Source organism: Ipomoea triloba, chromosome 13 (genome assembly GCF_003576645.1).
Source record: "Ipomoea triloba cultivar NCNSP0323 chromosome 13, ASM357664v1".
NCBI lineage: Eukaryota > Viridiplantae > Streptophyta > Magnoliopsida > Solanales > Convolvulaceae > Ipomoea > Ipomoea triloba.
In genome coordinates this window covers 9,982,955-10,006,050 of record NC_044928.1, presented here as the reverse complement: position 1 = coordinate 10,006,050, position 23,096 = coordinate 9,982,955, and positions in this window count along the sequence as shown.

The following is a 23,096-nucleotide window of genomic DNA, read 5'->3' as shown; positions in this document are numbered from 1 at the left end:
TATTTATATTTGTTAAAAATCTCAGTCAATATTGTATTTGAGATTCTTTTGGAATGTAAAAATACTACTGAGTATTGTTATTGTAATGTTAATTGTAATGGGTTATTAATGGAATAAGAGGCTTACCAATTACAAAATAAAATTTCATGTGTCAATTCATTAATAACCATGATCATGTTAAAACTATACTACATCCTAACTCGTTATTTTCATTTTTTATTTTACATCATAATATTAGATTGCACTAAAAAAAAAATAGACCTATTTAGCTCTTCTATTTTAGTTATCATTTTGGTTTCTCCCATTATAATCGCATTTATGTAATCCCATAAAATACTAAACACAAACCAACTTGGTTGGCGTGAGTCTTTATTCACTCTCATTCTTTAAGAGAGGTTGCAAATGGCCAACACGATGATTAGTTTGAATATGATAACATAATGATGACTCTAATAATTAGAACTTATTCAGAAATATTTCATAGTTTAACTAAAGAAAATGCTAAACACAAGCAACTCAAACAAATATGAGTTAGGTCCATCTCCAATGATATAATCCCAGAGAGAATCAAACTTTGCACAAAAATAAGGATATGTTGATGATTATATAATGGACATGTCAACAGCACTGTTGATGAAATTCAAACTCGTAATTTGTTTGATGGAAACTAGTATCAAACCAACTTAGCCCACTTGAGCTTTATAACAAAAAATAAATAAATAAATAAAATTGTAAAGTAATTTTTAGCTTCGGGGCAAAGCATCTTTTAAGGGGTGGATGGTAACACTCGAAAATTTTCACTAATATTATTTTGACAACAAATATTTTCAAAATTATTTTATTATTATATGATACATAATTATACGAGTTTATATTTAAAACTATTTGAAACCCATGTTTGTAAAGTGTATATACTTTTTGTTTTTCTTGCATTAGTTATACACTTAGAATTAATTAAATTGAATGCAATAAAATAAAACCGAAACTAGTAAAGTCAGGAGAAATAAAATAATTAAAGACTTAGAAAGAACGAAATAGCAACAATTGAGTAATTAACAAGTAAACCAAAGCTGTAGGAACATAAATCACCTACGATTAATCGCAATGCAAAATCGTAAGATACAATTTAATTTGATTGACAAATTGAACATAAATTAAAGCAAGAATTTAGTGGCAATTTCTTCACACTCCTAGAAAAAGCAATTGGCAGTGAATTGTAATTAACAATAAATGCAAGTAAAAACTAACCTCATCTCCCACAAAGTAATATAATAATGAAAAGCATTAAGGATGGTAAATTGGTAATTAGCAACACTAAGCAATACGTAGCAACACAAACCACTAACCAAAATATTAAAGTTCTCTCTAGCTTCCTTGGCTAGTTTTCCCCTTCTTGTTCATCTTTTGATGTAGCAAGTGTCACTATTCTCATTCTCCCTGTGTCTTGCTTTCTCCCCTCTATTGCTACACATGGCTTTCCAGGAAGGTGAATCTTCTAGCTCAAAGTCCACAGCTTCTGACTCCCCTAATACCCCTTTACCCTACAATCACCCCAATACACCTTCTCCAGCACCTCAAGATCCCATGAACGACCTCGAACATGCCTACGCGGCCTTGGAGATTGATGATGAAGTCCCTGATGGCCTTGAGCTTGAACAGAGCATTGATCTCAGCCTAACTCTGGTGGGAAGGGTTATCACTAATAAAACAATGAAATTCGTCTTCATGCGTGATACACTTGCTGCTGTGTGGCGTCCAGGTAGAGGTATGGCTGTTAAGGAAGTTGGGCATAACACCTTCATCTTTCAATCTTTCCATGAGACTGACATGAATTGCATTCTTGATGATGGTCCGTGGGCCTTCGAGCACAGCCTACTGGTTCTAGCAAGAATTCAACCACACATTCCACCTCTTGCCATGAACTTGGACAGTGCAGACTTTTGGATTCAAGTTCATGATCTTCCACCCGGTTTCTTCTCAGCAAAGACAGTAGAGGTTATCAGGAATTTCATTGGCACATTTGTGAGCATTGACGAGAGCAACTTTGATGGCTGGTGGAAAACATTTCTCCATATCCGTGTGGGGATTGATATTACGAAGCCTTTAACAAGCAAGATGAGGATCAAATGAAACGGAGGGGATTTGTCCTGGATCTCTTTCCGCTATGAACGACTACCCAACTTTTGCTTCATTTGCGGCTTGCTTGGTCACACTGAGAAATTCTGTCAAAAGCTTTTCGAAGGGTTCGACATCTCATCGGAGAAACCTTATGACTCATGGTTACGAGCTGCTAATCGCCGGGCTCCGCCGACGGCCGGTAGACGGTGGCTGGTTCTGGAATAGGGTATTCACCCCGAGACAAATCTGCCAGTGGGGGTACAAGCGATGGGTGGTGGCACAGTACCTAGTACCACGTACACTCAGACAGATATCCATGGTACAGGTGCAACGGCTAATGAACACGTGTCCTCTGTTTGTACAGCTCTGCCCACTGAGAGCGGTAGTGGGACTGATATCAGTATGTAGCAGGCGAATGTGGAGGGGCTTGTCGTTTGCGATCAGAAACGTCGACGAGTTGAACCTGAAGGCCCATTCATGGAGCCCATGTTCTCTAGCCCAGAGTCATTTGATTTTGCTGACAACCCAAAAAACTTGCCAAGGGCGGGACCTGTGGATTAGGCCCGCCCACAACAACGAGTCAACATTCAGTCCTTTTCTTCTTACCATATCGATGCTTCTGTCCGTTTAAACCCAAACGAGAGTCTTTGGAGATTCACAAGTTTTTATGGTTGCCCGGAAAGACACAATCGCCCGGAATCCTGGTCACGACTGAAGCAACTCTCAGTTAGCAACCCTCTCCCTTGGGTTGTCATGGGTGATTTCAACGATATTTTACTCCAGGATGAAAAGCGTGGAGGGAATCGACAACCGATGAGCCTCAATAATGGGTTCCGGGAAGCAGTCGAATTCAGTGGTCTTAGAGACTTTAGTTTCTCTGGCTATCAATATACTTGGGAAAGGTCACAGGGAACTCCAAAATGGATTGAAGCTAAGCTGGACAGGATCCTTGTATCTGATTCATGGTGTGATTTGTTTCCCCAGGCTAGGGCATGTTCTATCATTGCGCCTAAAAGCGATCATCTACCTCTACATCTCCAAATCTTCTCCACTCCGATCCCTAATCACAGAGGAAGATTCCGTTTTGAAAATCTTTGGCTAGAGATGCTGCTTGCAGGGAAATCATGATTGATAACTAGTCAAAATCTCATGGTCAACCCTTGATTGAGAGAATGGGAAGATGTGGCAAGGCCATCTGGAATTGGGGGAAAGCTTTCACAAAGGATTTCAATCGCAGACTCATTTACTGGAGGAACCGCATGGAAAATTCTAAGTCAAGGCGCGATCAATAAGGCATCATGATGTTCAAAGAAGCCCAACTTCAATATCTCCGTGTTCTCCATAAACAGAGTGACTATTGGCGTCAAAGAGCGAAAGAATTTTGGTTGAGAGATGGTGACACAAATTCGATCTTTTTCCACAACTCTGTGAAGAGACGAAGGCAAATCAACCGCATCTCCAGACTGAAAAATGACGAGGGTGACTGGGTTGAAAGAGGTACTGGCCTTGACTCTCTTGTTACTGCCTATTTCAATAATCTTCTTAGTGCTGTTGGGGGTAATTTTGATCAAATGGTTGATTTGATTGAGTCTAGAGTTTCAACTGTTCAAAATTCTGTATTGAGTCGTAGGATTACTATACACGAGGTAAAAATTGATCTGTTTGCTATGAAATCTGATAAATCTCCGGGCCCAGATGGGATGAGCCCGGGATTTCTTCAACATTTTTGGGATATTATTAGTTCAGAATTGCTGAGTTTTTGTGAGAGTTGCTTTGATTCTGGGAAATTGCCGAATGGGTTAAACAACACTTATATTGTTCTTATCCCCAAAAAATCAAAACCTGAATAGATGGGGGATTTCAGACCTATTGCTTTATGTAATATCCTTTACAAACTTATTTCAAAAATCCTTGCCAACCGTATCAAACCCATGCTCAATTCCCTAATTTCTGACTCCCAAACCGCTTTTGTCCCGGGTAGATTGATTACGGATAATGTAATGATAGCATACGAAATCCATCATTATCTCAAAAGGAAAAGGCAGGGTAAAATTGGTTTCGTAGGAATCAAGCTCGATATGAGCAGAGCCTTCGATAGGGTGAGTTGGGTTTTTATGAGAGCTGTTCTGACCGAACTTGGTTTTTCTAGGAAAGTGGTCGAATTCATCTAGGAGTTAGTCTCTACTGTCAGTTTCAAAATTCTTCTTGAAGGTAAAGAGGTCGGGGCTGTTTCTCCAAGGAGAGGATTACGTCAAGGAGATCCCATTTCACCTTACCTATTCATCCTTGTCCTAGAGGTCTTCCATATGGCAATTCAAAAGAAGATGAGCGAGGGTCTTCCATTTAGCTTTTTTAAATTAAAAAAAATCAACCAATATTGTGCAAGTTGGATTATTACTATTATTATTATTATTATTATTATTATTATTATTATTATTATTATGAAGTTGGAATATAGATATATTCATATTGAATTAATTCCATTATTATCCTAGTCCTAGATTTATAAGTGACAAACCACTTTTAGTCATTCTTTTTCAAAAGATCTCATATTGGTCCTAGCATTATTGTGGCATGACCATTTTTGGTCCTCCGTCAACAAAATTGTTGAAAAGTCGTTAAATACAAGGACATCTCGATCTTTTTTATACAAAACGAGTTGACCCGCTATATTTTTATATTTATTTTTATTGAAAAAAAATCGTAATTGAAGACCAAAATTTCCTTGTATTTTATGAAATTTAAATGGTTTTGTTAGTGGAGGACTAAAAATGGTCATGCCACAATAATATTAGCACTAAAATGCGATGTTTTTAAAAAAAAAAAGGACTATATGTGGATTGCTACCTATAAATATAGAAATGAAAGTGGAATTAACTATATTTATATTTGTTAAAAATTTCAGTCAATATTGTATTTGAGATTCTTTTGGAATGTAAATATACTACTGAGTATTGTTATTGTAATCTATACTATATATAAAAGCAATATCCTCCTCAAAAATTTTCCCGCCCAAACATAGGGGCATTTTAGTAATATGGTAATTAGTATGATTTAGAATAATATTAATTATAATTGGTTATATTCATTATTAGTAATTATGGTAATTATTATGATAGAATTTATTATTATTATAATAAAATGATAAAATAAGAATAATATTAATTATAATAGATAATGGTAATAAATAGTTATTAGTAATATGGTAATGGTAATTGTAATTATGGTAATTATTATAATAAAATTTATTTTTATTATGATAGAATAATAGAATAGTATAGAATATAGAATAATATTAATAATATTAATTCTAATTGGTTATAATTCGTTATTAGTATATGGTAATGGTAATGGTAATTATTATTATGATAGAATTTATTTATTATGATAGAATAATAATAATTATAATTGATAGAATAATATTAATATATATATATATATATATATATATATTATAATAATATTAATAATAATAATAATATGATATAACGTTTATGCATACTAGTATTTTTGCCCGTGCGTTGCACGGAATAGATTTGTTATAATATTTTAAGGATATTTGGATCGATATACAATTATATAAATCATAACATCGAATATTATATAGCGCAATTGATGAAATTGGTTTGATTGATTATGTTTTCTGATGAAAAATAAAGATGAAATTAAAAAAAAAAATCTAATATTGAACATGTACATTTATTTGATTATAAGATTAGTGAAAAAAAGTATTACTCAATTAATTGAATAATATATGACTTGTTTGTCTACAATTATCTTAAAAAGATCGATATCTAATATGACTTATGTAATTATATTATTACTAAAATAAATATGAAAAATTATTGGTGTTTAAACGATTCTCATAGAATGGCTCGTACTTTAAATACGCAACTATGAATACATGTCCTAATACAAATAAAATATTATATATTAATTGTATATATATTGAGTGGCTAGCAACTTCAATATTTTTGGAAAATAATAAAAACAAATAAATAATAATAATAACACATTAATTGAAGTAAATCAATAATTTAAAATAATAAATAAATCGAAATTTATATATAATAAAATGTAAAGGTTATTACAAATAATTTTAATTTGAGTTGTATTGTCATTCATATGCATATTAATAGGTGTTGTTGGTGAGCAAATCATTAATCCACTATACAATGCTTCACTATCGACCAATGTATTTATTTATATTGAGGGAGAAAAGTTTTAAAAAAATGCATTGCATTTGATTTTATTAAAATAGTTAGGCATGCTATTGAGATAACAAATTTGCTTACCATTCATACTAAGATTAACTGGACTAAATGTTGGTGAACCAACAACTGATTATAAGAACGGATAAGCTATATTGAAATATATTCGGTCGGAGCAACGGTGTTTGTGTATTATTCTGACTACACAACGACTTAGTTTATTAAAAAAAATGTCAAAGTTAAAAAGATGGTCAAGGAATGACTCATAATGTAAATAAATAACGATGAATCTATTCAGTAATAAAAATTAAATTTTATATGTTAATTGGATATTTATTACTTAATTATTTTATTCTACAATCTTTAATTACATATTATATTCAAAATGAACATCAGTTGTTATACCATGAACCAAGGTCCACATGGAAAGGTGGATTATGCTCTTAAATTGTGTATTTTTAGTATTGAATTGTGTACTTTTATAATATAAATTGTATTTCTAAATTTTGAGAATTTGTTAATACAATACATAGTCATCACAAATTGTGAATTTTTAAAAGATAAATTGTAAACATTTAATATATAAATTGTGTATCTTTGGACCTATGTCAACATTGCACAGTGGACCCGGGCCCACAGAATAATTAATTCAAGGCAACACTTCCCGAAATTCTCAAAGAAAAAAAAAATCTCAGCCTATCTTTGTTAATTCGGCCCAATTCCACCTCTACAGGTTGTTATGTATGGATCCGGGTCCACCTTCACAATTTTAGAATTCTATATTCACAATTTCATAACTCTATATTTACAATTTCATAACTCTATATTCAACCGTATAACACAATTTTTGAATCTATATAACAAAATTGTGAATATAGACTTCAAAAATTGTGATTATTGAGTAATGTTACTTCGTATATTGAAATCTAAAATTGTAAATATAGAATTTAAATTATGAACATGGACCCATGTATGTCCACATTGCAAAGTAGACTCGGATTCATAGCATAATATGCCACCTTTACCACCACCGTTCCCCGTCTCACTCAATATGAAAAATCAATTTCGCTCCTCTCTCAATTTGGTAGCATTTTCATTTCTTTCCAACCTCCATTGCCATTTTTTTATTTTCAGTTTGTCACCATCTCACCATACCTTTTCACATTTCACCAGTCGTTGGGTTCTATGCTCTGCCTCACTACCACCCACTGCCCAGCAGACGTCAAAGACACAGAGACAACACTGGTCCAGTCGCCGGCTTCAACCCTTGCCCACTCGCTCGTCGGCCGTCGCCTACTTGCCTAGTCGCCAACTGTGAGCTGCACATCTCCCGATCTCCGTCTTCACCCTCAGGTTAGTCCTCCAGTCACCGAAAACCAGCTATGTCTTTCACCCTTTAATTTCTCTCCCTTTTTACTCTCTTCTTCTCCTATTTTTGGAACCTTTGTTAATGGCTAATCGACAGTGATAGTGGAACAGAGGCTTAGATTTAATCGCCGGCTTCTTCATTCGTAGATTTTTTTGTCGTCGAATTGAGGTAATACTTATTTAACTTTCTTTAATTTGTTCAACTTCTAGTCTTCAATTGTTAAAATAATTATCATTATTATTATATGATTTATTATTTTCTATGGCTCATAATGTTTATTTAAATTTAATAATACTAATGCTATAATTGGTTAGATAAAATTAGGAGCAGTTTCAACTGCTCAGATAACCACTCACGTTGATGGAACTGGTTTATCAACCACTCAGAGTCTCTGGTCCTCTCCCCAACCTTCGGCAAAACTAAAAAAAACTCTCTCTCCATCAGAGTTCTTTAGACTAAGGAAATTTCTTAGGGTCTGGAGGGAGAAACCAAGTTTCCCATTGAGGCATCTGCAGTGAAACCATGGAGCCAGGTATATTCATTAAATGCATTTAAGCATCTGTGAAAATCATGTGTTTCTAAGGTCCTGTATGATTAAGTTTTGACTTACATTTGGTATCAAAGCCAGGTTTTAGAACATATGATTTTTCATATAGAATGATTTAATAGACAGTTTTTTTTTCGCACTGTTGATGCATGAGGAGTATTTTCGCAGTGAAGCTATTTTTCTGTTTATGTACACTGCTTTGTACGAAGATGTTTTGCTATATGTAATATGTACGCATCACTGAAATTCCTATGCTTAAGTTTGAGAAAACATGTAGCTTGCGCATGAGCATTCCTACGCTTAAGTTTTATCTAGCTTTTTCTCATTCACTGCAATTCATTCGCATGTTACTTTCATATATATATATATATATATATATATATATATATATATATAATGATGATATACGTGATTCGTCATATACGTGATATACATAGAATGATGACTTCTTATAATGATGGCTAAATGGCTTCTCAATATTCATTGCTCATGATGTACTCTTGGCAGTATATGATATATGTATTGCCGTATATTCATTGCTCTTTTATCTGTCGAACACCAATGTATATGATGCTTATTACTTGCGGTATATGTATTGGCAGTATTACTCAAGTATTGGTGTTCGCATGTGGTGCCAATATTTACTGCACATGAGTTATATATTTACGCCGTATGTATTCACTGCACATGGGTTTATGTTTGCATGTTAATTACATATAAAAGCATGTGATGATTGTTATTTTGACATTGTTGAGCTCATGCTTTTGAAGTTTGTCATTCTTATTATTGTTAATTGACCATATTTAGAATTGACTTACGTATTTTTTTTTATATTATTTCGCATTAATTTTCTGATATTATTTATTATGGTATATGTATTTGATATCGAATTATGATTATTTGTTAGTCACCAAAGTGACCAAATTATAAAGTTTCATAGATATCAAATTTAGATAAAAAAAAATTCAATTACCCATGATTATGTGATGCTTATAATGATTTTATTTTTCTATTATATTGGGTAAATTGAAGTTTAATAATTATGAAATATTTAAGAGTCACCCCAAAGGTTGATCAATTATTTCATAATTATAAACATAATAGCGGTTATTTATTTATATTTTATTAGGTTGTTTAGCATATCCAAAGATAGCAAACAAGTCTAGTCGTAATATAATTAAGAGTTTATTACCGAAAGGGTCCCTCGACTATTGCGAAATTACCAATTTGGTCCTCGACAATTTTTCGTGCACAATTTAGTCCCTCAACTTTGAAATTTTTAACCAATTTGGTCCTCTGTTTATTTTACCGTTAAGCATCCGTTAAATCAGGACCAAATTGGTAATTTTGCTATAGTCAAGGGACTAAATTGGTAATTTTTCAATAGTCAAGGGACCATTTTAGTGAAAAAATTAGTTACCAATTTGGTCCCTTGACTATTGAAAAATTACCAATTTAGTCCCTTGACTATAGAAAAATTACCAATTTGATCCCGATTTAACGGATGTTTAACGGTAAAATAAACGGAGGACTAAATTGGTTAAAAATTTCAAAGTCGAGGGACTAAATTGGGCACGAAAAATTGTCGAGGACCAAATTGCTAATTTCGCAATAGTCGAGGGACCATTTCGGTAATAAACTCTATAATTAATAACCAATTATGTGAAAATTGTATGAATTGAGCATCGTTATGTTTAATGTTATACGTTGTTGGATCACCCAAAGGAGACCTTCAATGTATTTAATTGTTTATAAGTATGTTAGTTAAATGTATTTACTTTGTGTTAATGTAGAATTAATGTCTAAGTATTTTATATGTATTGCAGCATTAAGTTGTGTTTCAATGCTTTCGCAAGTTGCGTCTATTGTAAAGTTTAATGGGCTGAATTTTGCTGAGTAGCATGAACAAATTCAGTTTCACCTCGGTGTTCTTGATCTTGACCTAGCACTCTTGACTGACAAGCCCGCTGCTATTGATGATAATAGCAGTGCTGATGATGTAGCCTTCCATCAAGCATGGGAAAGGTCAAATAGACTCAGCATGATGCTTATGCGAATGACACTTGAAAGCAACATCAAGTCAACAATTCCAAAATTTGACAGTGCTAAGGATTTGTTGAAACATGTGGAGAAAAATTCACTTTCTGAATGTGCTGATAAGGCCCTAGCAGGCACACTTATGGGTATACTGACCACCATGAAATTTGATGGTTCGCGTTCCATGCATCAGCATGTTACTGAGATGTTAACCTTAGCAGCAAAATTAAGGTCCATGGAAATGGATGTGAGTGATACTTTCCTTGTTCAATTTATTTTAAACTCTTTACCTCACGAGTATGAGACATTCCCAGTGAATTATAATTCCATTAAAGATAAGTGGAATGTGCTCGAATTGCATAAAATGCTAAATCAAGAGGAAAGAAGGCTTAAGGGACAAGTGATTCACTCAGTTAATCTCATGAGTCAGTCAAGGGCTGGTAAAAAGTTTGGAAAGAAGAATCAGAAGGGTAAGAAAGGACCAATGAAGACTAATGAGTCCTCTTCTCAAATCCACAAAAAGGAACATAAGAATGACAAGTGTCATTTCTGCAAGAAATTTGGACATTTTTAGAAAGATTGCCTTAAGCATAAGGCATGGTTCGAAAAGAAAGGTATAAATTTTATATCAGTATGTTTCGAATCAAATTTAACTAAAGTTCCTTATAATACTTGGTGGATTGATTCTGGTTCCACTACTCATGTTTCGAATACTATGCAGGGATTCCTTATGACCCAAACCATAAAGCCAAATGAAAGATTTGTGTTCATGGGGAATAGAGTTAAAGCTCCAGTAGAAGCCATTGGAACTTATCGTTTAATTTTAGATACTGGACATCATTTAGATTTGTTTGAGACTCTTTATGTTCCTTCAGTTTTTAGGAATTTAATTTCTTTGTCAAAACTGGACTCTTATGGTTTTTCCTTAAAGTTTGGAAATATATGTTTTAGTTTGTTCAAACAAAGTCATTTAATTGGTTCTGGTATACTTTCTGATGGTTTGTACAAGTTAAATCTTGACAATCTTTTTGCTGAAACTCTTTTAACCCTGCATCATAGTATTGGAACTAAACGAAGTTTAGTTGATGAAAGATCAGCTTACTTGTGGCATAAACGTTTGGGTCACGTATCCAAGGAAAGGATTCAAAGACTTGTAAAGAATGAAGTTCTTCCTGAATTGGATTTTACTGATCTCAGTATTTGTGTGGATTGTATTAAAGGAAAACATTCAAATCACACAAATAAGAATGCAGCCACAAGAAGCACACAGCTCCTTGAAATTATACACACTGATATATGTGGACCTTTTGATGTTCCGACTTTCGGAAAGGAAAAATATTTCATCACATTTATTGATGACTTTTCACGTTATGGTTATGTCTATTTGTTGCATGAAAAATCTCAATGAATAAATGCCTTAGAGGTATTTGTTGAAGAGGTTGAAAGACAATTAGACAGAAAAGTGAAAATTATAAGGTCTGATAGGGGTGGTGAATATTATGGGAAATATAATGAAAGTGGACAATGTCCTGGTCCATTTGCTAAATTTCTTGAAAAACGTGGTATTTGTGCTCAATACACAATGCCCGGAACACCGCAACAAAATGGTGTTGCAGAAAGGCGTAATCACACCTTAATGGAAATGGTTAGGAGCATGATGAGTTATTCTTCTTTACCCTTATCATTGTGGACATATGCTTTAAAAACCGCCGCCTATTTATTAAACAGGGTTCCTAGCAAGGCAGTTTCAAAAACACCTTTTGAACTGTAGACTGGAAGGAAACCCAGTTTAAGGCACCTTCAGGTTTGGGGATGCCCAGCGGAGATAGCATTTATAATCCACATGAAAAGAAACTGGACTCAAGAACAACTAGTGGATTTTTCATTGGTTATCCAGATAAATCTAAAGGGTATAGATTTTATTGTCCTCGCCATACTACAAGAATTGTTGAAACTGGAAATGCCAAGTTCATTGAGAATGATAACATAAGTGGGAGTGATGAACCACGAAAAGTGGAACTTAAAGAAGTTACGGTGCAAGATTCTCCGATAACTTCTTCTCAATTTGTTGTTCCTGTGCGTCAAATTACTTTACCTGGAGTTACTCAGATTGTTCATCCTACAACGAATGAACAATTTAATGGCTTACCTGAACAACAAATTAATGATCAACCACTCCTTGATGAAGATAACAATGAACCCACGAATGATATTCCTACAGAAGTAGTGTTAAGAAGATCTCAAAGACAAAGGAGATCTGCTATATCTGATGATTATGTGGTTTATCTTCAAGAATCAGATTTCGATATTGGAATCGATAAAGATCCAGTTTCATTTTCACAGGCTATAAATAGTCCTAATTCTTCTAAATGGGTCGAAGCCATGAAAGATGAGTTAAAATCAATGGAACATAATGAAGTATGGGATCTTGTTGAATTGCCTGAAGGTTGTAAGCCAGTTGGCTGTAAATGGGTTTTTAAGACCAAACATGACTCAAATGGCAATATCGAACGGTACAAGGCCAGACTTGTTGCCAAAGGTTTTACTCAGAAAGATGGTATTGATTTCAATGAAACATTTTCCCCTGTTTCAAAGAAAGATTCATTTAGAATAATTATGGCACTAGTAGCTCATTATGACTTAGAGCTACATCAAATGGATGTGAAAACAGCCTTTCTGAACGGGAATTTAGAAGAAGAAATTTACATGAACCAACCTGAGGGTTTTTCAGTTGAAGGAAAGGAACACATGGTGTGTAAACTTAACAAATCGATATACGGACTTAGACAAGCTTCTCGATAATGGTATCTTAAGTTTAATGATACTGTAATGTCCTTTGGATTTAAGGAAAACACTGTTGATCAGTGTATATATCTGAAGGTCAGTGGGAGCAAGTTTATATTTTTGATTCTGTATGTCGATGATATTTTGCTTGCTACTAATGATCTTGGTTTAATGCATGAGACCAAGATGTTTCTTTCTAAGAACTTTGAAATGAAAGATATGGGTGAGGCATCCTTTGTGATTCGAATTGAAATATTCCGAAATAGATCACAAGGAGTGTTAGGATTGTCTCAGAAAGCATATATTAACAAAGTCTTAGAAAGATTTAGAATGGAAAAGTGCTCTGCATCTGTTGCTCCAATTCAGAAAGGGAGATAAGTTCAGTCTTATGCAATGCCCTAAGAATGAATTGGAGCGAAAGGAAATGAAAAATAATCCTTATGCATCTGTCGTTGGGAGTTTGATGTATGCTCAAACATGTACCCGACCAGACATTAGCTTTGCTGTCGGGATGCTTGGTAGATATCAAAGCAATCCTGGTATGGATCACTGGAAGGCTGCAAAGAAGGTATTGAGATACTTACAAGGCACAAAGGAGTACATGCTTACTTATAAGCGGTCTGATCTCCTTGAGGTGATAGGATACACGGATTCAGATTTTGCCGGGTGTTTGGACACAAGGAAGTCCACATTTGGATATCTGTTCCTTTTAGCCGAGGGGGCTATCTCTTGGAAAAGTGTGAAGCAGACTGTCATTGCTGCATCCGCTATGGAAGCTGAGTTTGTGGCATGTTTTATTGCCACAAATCATGGATTGTGGCTGCGGAATTTTATTTCAGGACTTGGAATTGTCGACAGTATTGCCAAGCCGCTGAAAATTTATTGTGATAATGCCGCAGCAGTCTTCTTTTCTAAAAACGACAAGTATACAAGTGGTGCTAAACATATTTATTTGAAGTATCTTGCCATTAAAGAAGATGTTCGGGAACGAAGAGTATCAATTGAACACATTAGCACTAGATTAATGATTGCAGACCCTTTAATTAAAGCCTTGCCACCAAAGGCATTTAATGAGCATGTTGAGAGAATGGGCGTTATTGAAAACAGTTAACATTATGTTAAGGTTTGTGTTTTCGATATATTTGATACTTGGAGCTCAATATGATTTTGTTCCTGTATTAAGTATCCTGTTTAGTTTGAAGTATATATACATGAATGTTTTATGTCAATATGAACAGGCTTTGTCTTTGACAAAGACATTATCGTGGACCATTATGGGAAATACCATTATGAATCATATTAAGTTTGAAATTAATATTGTGATATGTGGAAGGGACTGCGTTGAATTAGTGACGTATTACCGCCATGATTCTTATTAGTTTCTAACTAAATGATTACTTATGTTCTGACTAATGTAACGAAGGGTTTAGCTTATACTATGCATATTATGTTTCACGATCATTATTAAATTTATGATTTATGAGCCAAGTGGGAGAATGTTAAAATAATTATCATTATTATTATATGATTTATTATTTGGCTCATAATGTTTATTTAAATTTAATAATACTAATTCTATAATTGGTCAGATAAAATTAGGAGCAGTTTCAACTGCTCAGATAACCACTCACGTTGATGGAACTGTGAGATGGTTTATCAACCACTCAGAGTCTCTGGTCCTCTCCCCAACCTACCGCAAAACTAAAAAAAAACTCTCTCTCCATCAGAGTTCTTTAGAGTAAGGAAATTGCTTAGGGTCTGGAGGGAGAAACCAAGTCTCCCATTGAGGCATCTGCAGTGAAACCATGGAGCCAGGTATATTCATTAAATGCATTTAAGCATCTGTGAAAATCATGTGTTTCTAAGGTCCTGTATGATTAAGTTTTGACTTACATCAATTTCACCCAGTTGTGACCTTACAGGGCAAACCCAGACGTGCGTTCTCAATTTGAGAACACATGCATGGGATTCTCATACTTATAAATCTAGGTCTGCGTTTCTTAATTTGAGAAACCCTAGTCTGGACTGGTAAATTCTTACTTGTACTGGACTGGCTCAAAGTGTAACCTTTTGTCCCTGCATTGATTAAATATAGTGATATTTTGCTCACCTATTTCAATGAAGAGCTAAGAAGTTGCAATCCTAGCTAGTATTCCAGTCCTTGAAATTTCATGAAATGAACAGGTATTGGAGAGTGTGAAGAAGTATTGGGGCATTATGGGGTGGTACTATTTGTGGCTCTCATTTATTAAAGCCATACACATGTTTTGGCTCACTACATTGTACAAATCCATAATGTATTTATTTCATGTTGTTCTTCTTGTATGATAGTCCAAGAATGATTCTTAGCTTGGGATTTGATCTTTTGCTGTTGTTCTCTTTCTTCTTCTGGGGGAGATATGGTGGCACACCACAGATTCATGATGCTGAAGTTTTGTTTGGTTCTCCTTAGTGTCTTCTCAGTCCAAAAATCTGCAGCATGTTATATTCTGTGCTTTATATGCTGCTGTTTACTTCTAATTTCCTTGAATATTGCTTAAAAATCCCAGCTTTTTCTGGTTTCTGTGTTTTGTTTTTTCTGCATTATTTAGCATATTCATTCTCTCAAAATAATCTTAATATGAAGAAAAATTGGACAAAAATGATTCAAGAGGAAGAAACAGGTCAGACAGGGATGAAGTGTATGCCAATCAATAGTTATCATACTCAGTGTATGCTTTCCATAGAGTTAATGCCCAAAATGGTCCTTCGACTATGACCATTTCTTAATTTAGTGCCTTGACTTTTAATTGCACCCAAAGTGGTCCTCAAACTATTCAATTTTAAGCCAATTTGGTCTCTTTTAGCTTTGGCGTGAATATGCCGTTAAGTAGAGGGGCAAAACGGACAATTTATATAGTTTGTGGTTTTGACCTTTGACCGTAAGTATATATGTATATTTTCATCTCCTTCGCGTCTCTTTCCCCTCGTTCGTAGAAACCAACGCCCTCTGTCTCTCATTTTCATCTCTCGACTACAAGAGACCGCCGACCATGGTGTTGCTACGGCGAATTTCTCGTTCCGGTGGCTTCAGGTAGTGGCGGCGTCTCCCTCCTCTCGTCGACAGTGACTGGCGTGCAGCGGTCTTCCTCCGCTGTTATCGATGAGCAGGGCAGCGGCTACGGTAAAGCTCTCGTCCGTCGACCTTGGTCTTGTCTTCTGACAAGCTTGGTGACAGCAGCAACCTTCTCCCCGGCAATGACACTCAGCGGCGACTTCCGGTGCTTGTCGTTTAAGGATTTTGACCATTTGTTGACTCGGCGGCGAGAAGCAAGATTGTGATCTGTATATATATTTATGTGTTGCTGTGATTAGGGTGATCTGATGAGAATTCTATGATTTGATGAGTAATTTGGTTAGGTCTGTTTTGATGTGTAGTATCTATAGATTCAAGTTTGAATCTTCAGCTGTTTGTTTGTCAGATTGGTCTTAGTATGGTGAGGGACATTTAATATTTGTTCTGTTGGATGTGGGTTCCCTAAGAATTTACAGATAAAATCTTAGGCCCTTTTGCCTTGAGGAATGGACTATACTAATTGTTTTTTGATTTATGGACTCGCTAGGTGCCAACATTAAAGGAGAAGGTGCAAGATTAGAGCACTTTGCTGTAATGAAGTCTTTGGTTGTCGTCACTGTCATAATGAAGAAACGATACTCTTTTTGATGCTCTGTGTTTTATTTGCTGAGTGCCTAGTCGCGGGGATCGCCAAGTGTCCAAGCAAGGTGTCGATCCGCAAAGACTCCGTCAAGAAGCAGGCAAAGAAGCTTTAAACTACAGACCAATACTTGAATTACCCTATTTACCCCTGTAACCCCTCGTCTATTCCGATAAGTTTATGGTTCGAAAAATATTTTTTTTAGGCTATGACATTTATGAGATGATCTCTCGATACTTCAGAAGGATTTTTTTTATAAGTGAGACTAATTATTAAAAAGCTGCGATCTACGTACCTGTCACGAACCGTAAAAATTTTTAAGGACGTATATACAGTTCGAATTTCCCTAGGAGATGGATTATTAAGCATGATACGATTAAGCGTGAACTTCCTACTCAGTTCAGTGGAAATTAGACGAACTATAAGAGTGAAATTTATTACGAACCTCCGTACCTGTATTTCGCGGAATACCGAAAAATTCCCGATTTTAGCGGTTAATTACGGGATTATTTTTAGGATAATTTTGGTGTTAGAATTTTCCCAAATTAAGTTATAATCCTCCGAACCTTTATTTGATTTAATCCCAAACTGGCAAATTAATCCCTACTCTTCGAGATCTACCATGGGGAGTTGACAAGTGTCACCCTATTTCACCACATGGTAATTTAATTAATGCAATGTCATAAGAGGTATGGTAGGATCATACTTGTTTCTTAATCTTCAAGCCAACCTCCCATCATCATCTCTCTCTCTTTCCCATTTTCGAAAATCATAAGGAAAAGAAGAGGAAGGAAACCTCATTCTTCTACATTGTGATCCAAGAACTCCCTAGCTTTCTCTTCAACTCAAGTGCTCCATTATAGGTAAAAACTTTGGTTTTGTTCGGTTAAATCCTTCCTAGAACTTAAGTTTAAGCTAAGAGTTCATGAAAATGTTGTTATTATGGTGATTTTTGTTTAGGATCTTCGGTGAAAAGTTTGGAGGAAGAGATCATCACCTTTCTACGGTTCTAAAAATCTACTTGGGAGGTAAGGAATCCCTTAAGTTGGTTTAGTCACTTGAAGGTGATCAAATGCTAGTAAATTATGTGACTAGGAATTTTATGTGAAAATTATGTGTTAAGTTTATGGATCTACAAGTTGGCTCAAAAGACTACATCTTGATTTTTGGTAATTTTTGTATGCATATTCATAGTTAACTTATGCATGTATATATTGTGTTTACGTTCATTGAAGCTTATACTTGTGAAAATAGTGGAAAAACGGGGCGTTACAACCCAGTTTTTGCTGCCCGAAGTTGGCAGAATCGGATGGACGCAGCCTTGGACGCGCGTCCACCGCGCGTCCATCGGCGCCCAGGTTTCGGCGTTGCGGCCGAGAGACCGGACGCCACCACGGACGCGCGTCCGCGGGTGTCCGAGACTACGGCGTCACGGCCGAAAGGCCAGACGCAACCACGGACGCGCGTCCGCTGCGCGTCCGTGGCGCCCAGTTTTTCGGCGTCAATGCCGAACGTGCGGACGCCGCCCGGACGCACGCATCCGCCGTGCGTCCGCCGCTGCGGGTAACCGCGAGCGCGCGCGACGCGGAGCCGTTTTCGACCGAACTTTTCCCCGATGTTTTTGCTCCCGAATGTCATGATGCTTGGAAGGCCTACGGGCAACCGAGTCAATTTTTGAAAGCTCAAATATTATTTTATACATTATGTTCATTAATTTGGGGAAAAATTGTGTTTTTAATAAACAAGTGTGACCCTTGCCACTTGGAATTTCATGGTGAAAAGTCATTAACAACTATGTGTATTATGGAGATATATTTGGATAAGAATGGTCGTTTGAGTCATCACGTGAATATACTAATTAAACCGAAGGACAGAAAGAATGTTTTGAGAACCTTAGTTTCTGGATAATGTTGTTGAGATGTTAACTTGAGAACCTTAGTTTCTGGATAATGTTGTTGAGATGTTAACTTTACGGGAGGCCTGCGGGAGCCGTGGCCCGAAAGTTATTGAAATGTTTGACTTCTTAGGAGGCTTGCGAGCAGGGGCCCGGAAGTTATTGAGATGTTTAACTTTACGGGAGGCCTGCGGGAGCCGTGGCCCGAAAGTTATTGAAATGTTTGACTTTGTGGGAGGCTTGTGAGCTGTGGCCCCAAAGTTATTGAGATGTTTAACTTTACGGGAGGCCTGCGGGAGCCGTGGCCCGGAAGTTATTGAGATGTTTGACTTTGTGGGAGGCTTATCAGCCGTGGCCCCAAAGTTATTGAGATGTTTGACTTTACGGGAGGCCTGCGGGAGCCGTGGCCCGGAAGTTATTGAAATGTTTGACTTTGTGGGAGGCTTGTGAGCCGTGGCCCCAAAGTTATTGAGATGTTTAACTTTACGGGAGGCCTGCGGGAGCCGTGGCCCGAAAGTTATTGAAATGTTTGACTTTGTGGGAGGCTTGTGAGCTGTGGCCCCAAAGTTATTGAGATGTTTAACTTTACGGGAGGCCTGCGGGAGCCGTGGCCCGGAAGTTATTGAGATGTTTGACTTTGTGGGAGGCTTGTGAGCCGTGGCCCCAAAGTTATTGAGATGTTTAACTTTCCGGGAGGCCTGCGGGAGCCGTGGCCCGAAAGTTATTGAAATGCTTGACTTCATGGGAGGCTTGCGAGCCGGGGCCCGGAAGGTATTGAGATGTTTGACTTTACGGGAGGCCTGCGGGAGCCGTGGCCCGAAAGTTATTGAAATGTTTGACTTCATGGGAGGCTTGCGAGCCGGGGCCCGGAAGTTATTGAGATGTTTGACTTTGCGGGAGGCTTATCAGCCGTGGCCCCAAAGTTATTGAGATGTTCGACTTTACGGGAGGCCTGCGGGAGCCGTGGCTGGAAAGTTATTGAAATGTTTGACTTCATGGGAGGCTTGCGAGCCGGGGCCCGAAAGTTATTGAGATGTTTAACTTTACGGGAGGCCTGCGGGAGCAAGTTATTGAGATGTTTAACTTTACGGGAGGCCTGCGGGAGCCGTGGCCCGAAAGTTATTGAAATGTTTGACTTTGTGGGAGGCTTGTGAGCCGTAGTTATTGAAATGTTTGACTTTGTGGGAGGCTTGTGAGCCGTGGCCCCAAAGTTATTGAGATGTTTAACTTTACGGGAGGCCTGCGGGAGCCGTGGCACGAAAATTATTGAAATGTTTGAATTTGTGGGAGGCTTGTGAGCCGTGGCCCCAAAGTTATTGAGATGTTTAACTTTACGGGAGGCCTGCGGGAGCCGTGGCCCGGAAGTTATTGAGATGTTTGACTTTGTGGGAGGCTTGTGAGCCGTGGCCCCAAAGTTATTGAGATGTTTAACTTTACGGGAGGCCTGCGGGAGCCGTGGCCCGGAAGTTATTGAGATGTTTGACTTTGTGGGAGGCTTGTGAGCCGTGGCCCCAAAGTTATTGCGATGTTTGACTTCGCGGGAGGCTTGTAAGCCGTGGCCCCGAAGTTATTTAGATGTTTGACCTGCGGGAGGCATGAGTGCAGCGGCCCGAGGTTCTTGAAAATATTCCAAGATTACCATACACTTATCCAGGGGAAAAACTAAGCGAATTTTACTAACTATGATAACATAGTTACTCCGTAACTATGTCGAAGAATAAGATGCTACGAGTCTTGGACAGTAAAGTGTGTGTTGTGAACTCTCTATTTTTGGAATTAAATGATGGAAATTTTCGGAAATGAAAGCATTATACGTTGATGTCACTCATATACTCTACTATACTTTCTTTTGTTGATAATCTGATTGCAGGTAGATTTTCAACTTATGGGTAAAACTACAGTTTTCTGAGTATTATGTTGCTTTCGAAACCTTTGTTTACTTTTGAGTGACAATGGATTTTCCTTACTTAGCCGTCGCGCTAACTACACTTCGATGTGTTTACAGATGTTGTCTAGTGTGGGCTCCTGAAGCCCGATGAGCTCTAAATAGGATGGAAGTCGAGGTTGAGGACTACTCTATCCTAGAATAGACACCCTGGAAGAATTATTTCCATATGTACATATTTGGATGTTGATATGGTTATTTGAGGTTATAAGTTTAGCCTTAGCGTTTGGGTATAGGAGAGATACCTAAGCGTGGCGGTAACACCCAGTTTTCTGCTGGTTAGATGCTTCCGCAATGTATTATATTATTAGGGATTTTGTAATAAATCCAAGTTGTGAAAATTGGGGTGTTACAACCCCTCATTTTAACACCTATTTAACTCTAAATCTAACGGATGACCTTTTTGGCTTGAAATTGAATAGTCTGGGGACCACTTTGGTTGCAATTAAAAGTCAAGGCACTAAATTAAGAAAAAGCCATAGTCGGAAGACCATTTTGGGCATTAGCTCGCTTTCCATACTATAGCAAATATTTATCATATGTTAATTGGTTGTGTTCATTTTCCTTTTCTTTGTCATCTTGTTGGTCAGTAATTGCATTTCTTTTGCGTGACAACAACAACAACAACAACAGCAACAACAATAATAATAATAATAATATTGATATAACTCCTGCGCATATTTGTGCCTTAATTGGCACCTAATTGATAGATGACAGATTTATGAGTACAATATTAATAATTAATAATTAATAATTAATAATAATAATAATAAGAAGAATAATGATATAACTTTTATGCATATTTGTGCTTTAATTGGCACCTAATTGATAGAAAATGAAAAAGGAACGGAATATAATAATAATAATAATAATAATAATATTGATATAACTCCTATCCATATTTGTGCCTTAATTGGCACCTAATTGATAGAAAATGAAAAAGGAAACGAAAATCACTAATTGACTATAAAAAAATAAAAAATAAAAAAAAATCCCTAATTGATTGAAATTGACAAAGGAAATGGGAATTACTAATTACCTTGCAAATAAAAAAAATCCCTACGCCAGGCTTATAAAATGATAGGATCGAACTTGGGATTTCCACCCCCATGTGCACTACCCAAGAGATTCAAGAATTGGATCATCTCTCTAAGGTTTTTCCAAGAATAGTGGATCGCTATTGTCATTCTCGGTCTCGATCGTCGTCGCCATTAACATTTCCATTGGTCTACATTCTCTCTCGGTTTTCTTTCTAATTTTTAAGTTTCCCACATGTATGCATATGTTTATTAGCACGTCTTCCGTGTGCAGGAACATGTATGCATATGTTTAAAGATGGGTCCTTTTTTGTTTTTTAAGTTCTTTTTATGTGATTTATTTTTGTATATACGTGAATGATCTAGCATTGAATCAGTTACTCGGACTCTAATGAAATTGTGGAGAAATAGCTTAGCATTCAAGTTATTGTTTTTAGTATTCTAAACGATCTCAAAGACTGGTTTGACTTATCTTTGGACTATAATACAGTGAACATGGAGTCTGTTGAGCCTTTTATATTCTAAAACTAAGGTTTACCTATCAAAAGCTTTAGCCTTTATTGATATGTTTCAAGTTATCAATGCTTGAGAGAAATGTCTAGGTATTCTTATAGAGATTCTCGGATTTAGGTGAGTTTTCATGCAGGATATGAATCATATAACTTAATGTATGTATATATAAGCTCATAGAGTCATATGTTTGTGATGAATACGTACGTGTACGTGTAATTGTGGTACAGAAATGATTTTTTATAGTCCTCACATGCTATGAAAGTCCTAAGAAAGTGTCACAATCTAGCCTTTGATGGGAGACCAATGAAAGAGATTTAATTTTCAATTCCCCAAGATGACTCTATGTAGGAGCTAATAATTCAATATTCATAAGGAATGTTAAATATCAATACATGCCTAGATCAATTTATGCATTTGTTCTAATCAATTTCACAACATGCATTTTACCTAACTGTACTACAACATACGACAAATTAAACATATATATATATAATCTATAATATTATTAAAAGCAAAACCCCATTTCGTTTATTTTCGCACAAACACTTCATGTAACCCCTCGGTTTTTCCGACAAAGTTAGGGTTCGAAAAATATTTTTTTTACGCTATAATATTTATGAGGCGATCTCTCGGTACTTCAGAAGGATTTTTATAAGTGAGACTAGTTATTAACAAGCTGCGATCTACGTACCGGTCACGAACCGTAAAATGTCAAAGGATGCTTATACAGTTCGAATTTTCCTAAAGATTAGATTATTATGTATGATACGATTAAGCCTGAACTTCTAGTTAGTTCAAGTGAAAATTTAAACGGACTGTAAGGGGTAAAATTGTTACGGACCTTGTACCTATATTTCGCGAGATACCGAAAAATTCTCAATTTTAGTGGTTATCGACGGGATTATTTTTAGGATAATTTTGGTGTTAGAATTTTCTCGAATTAAGT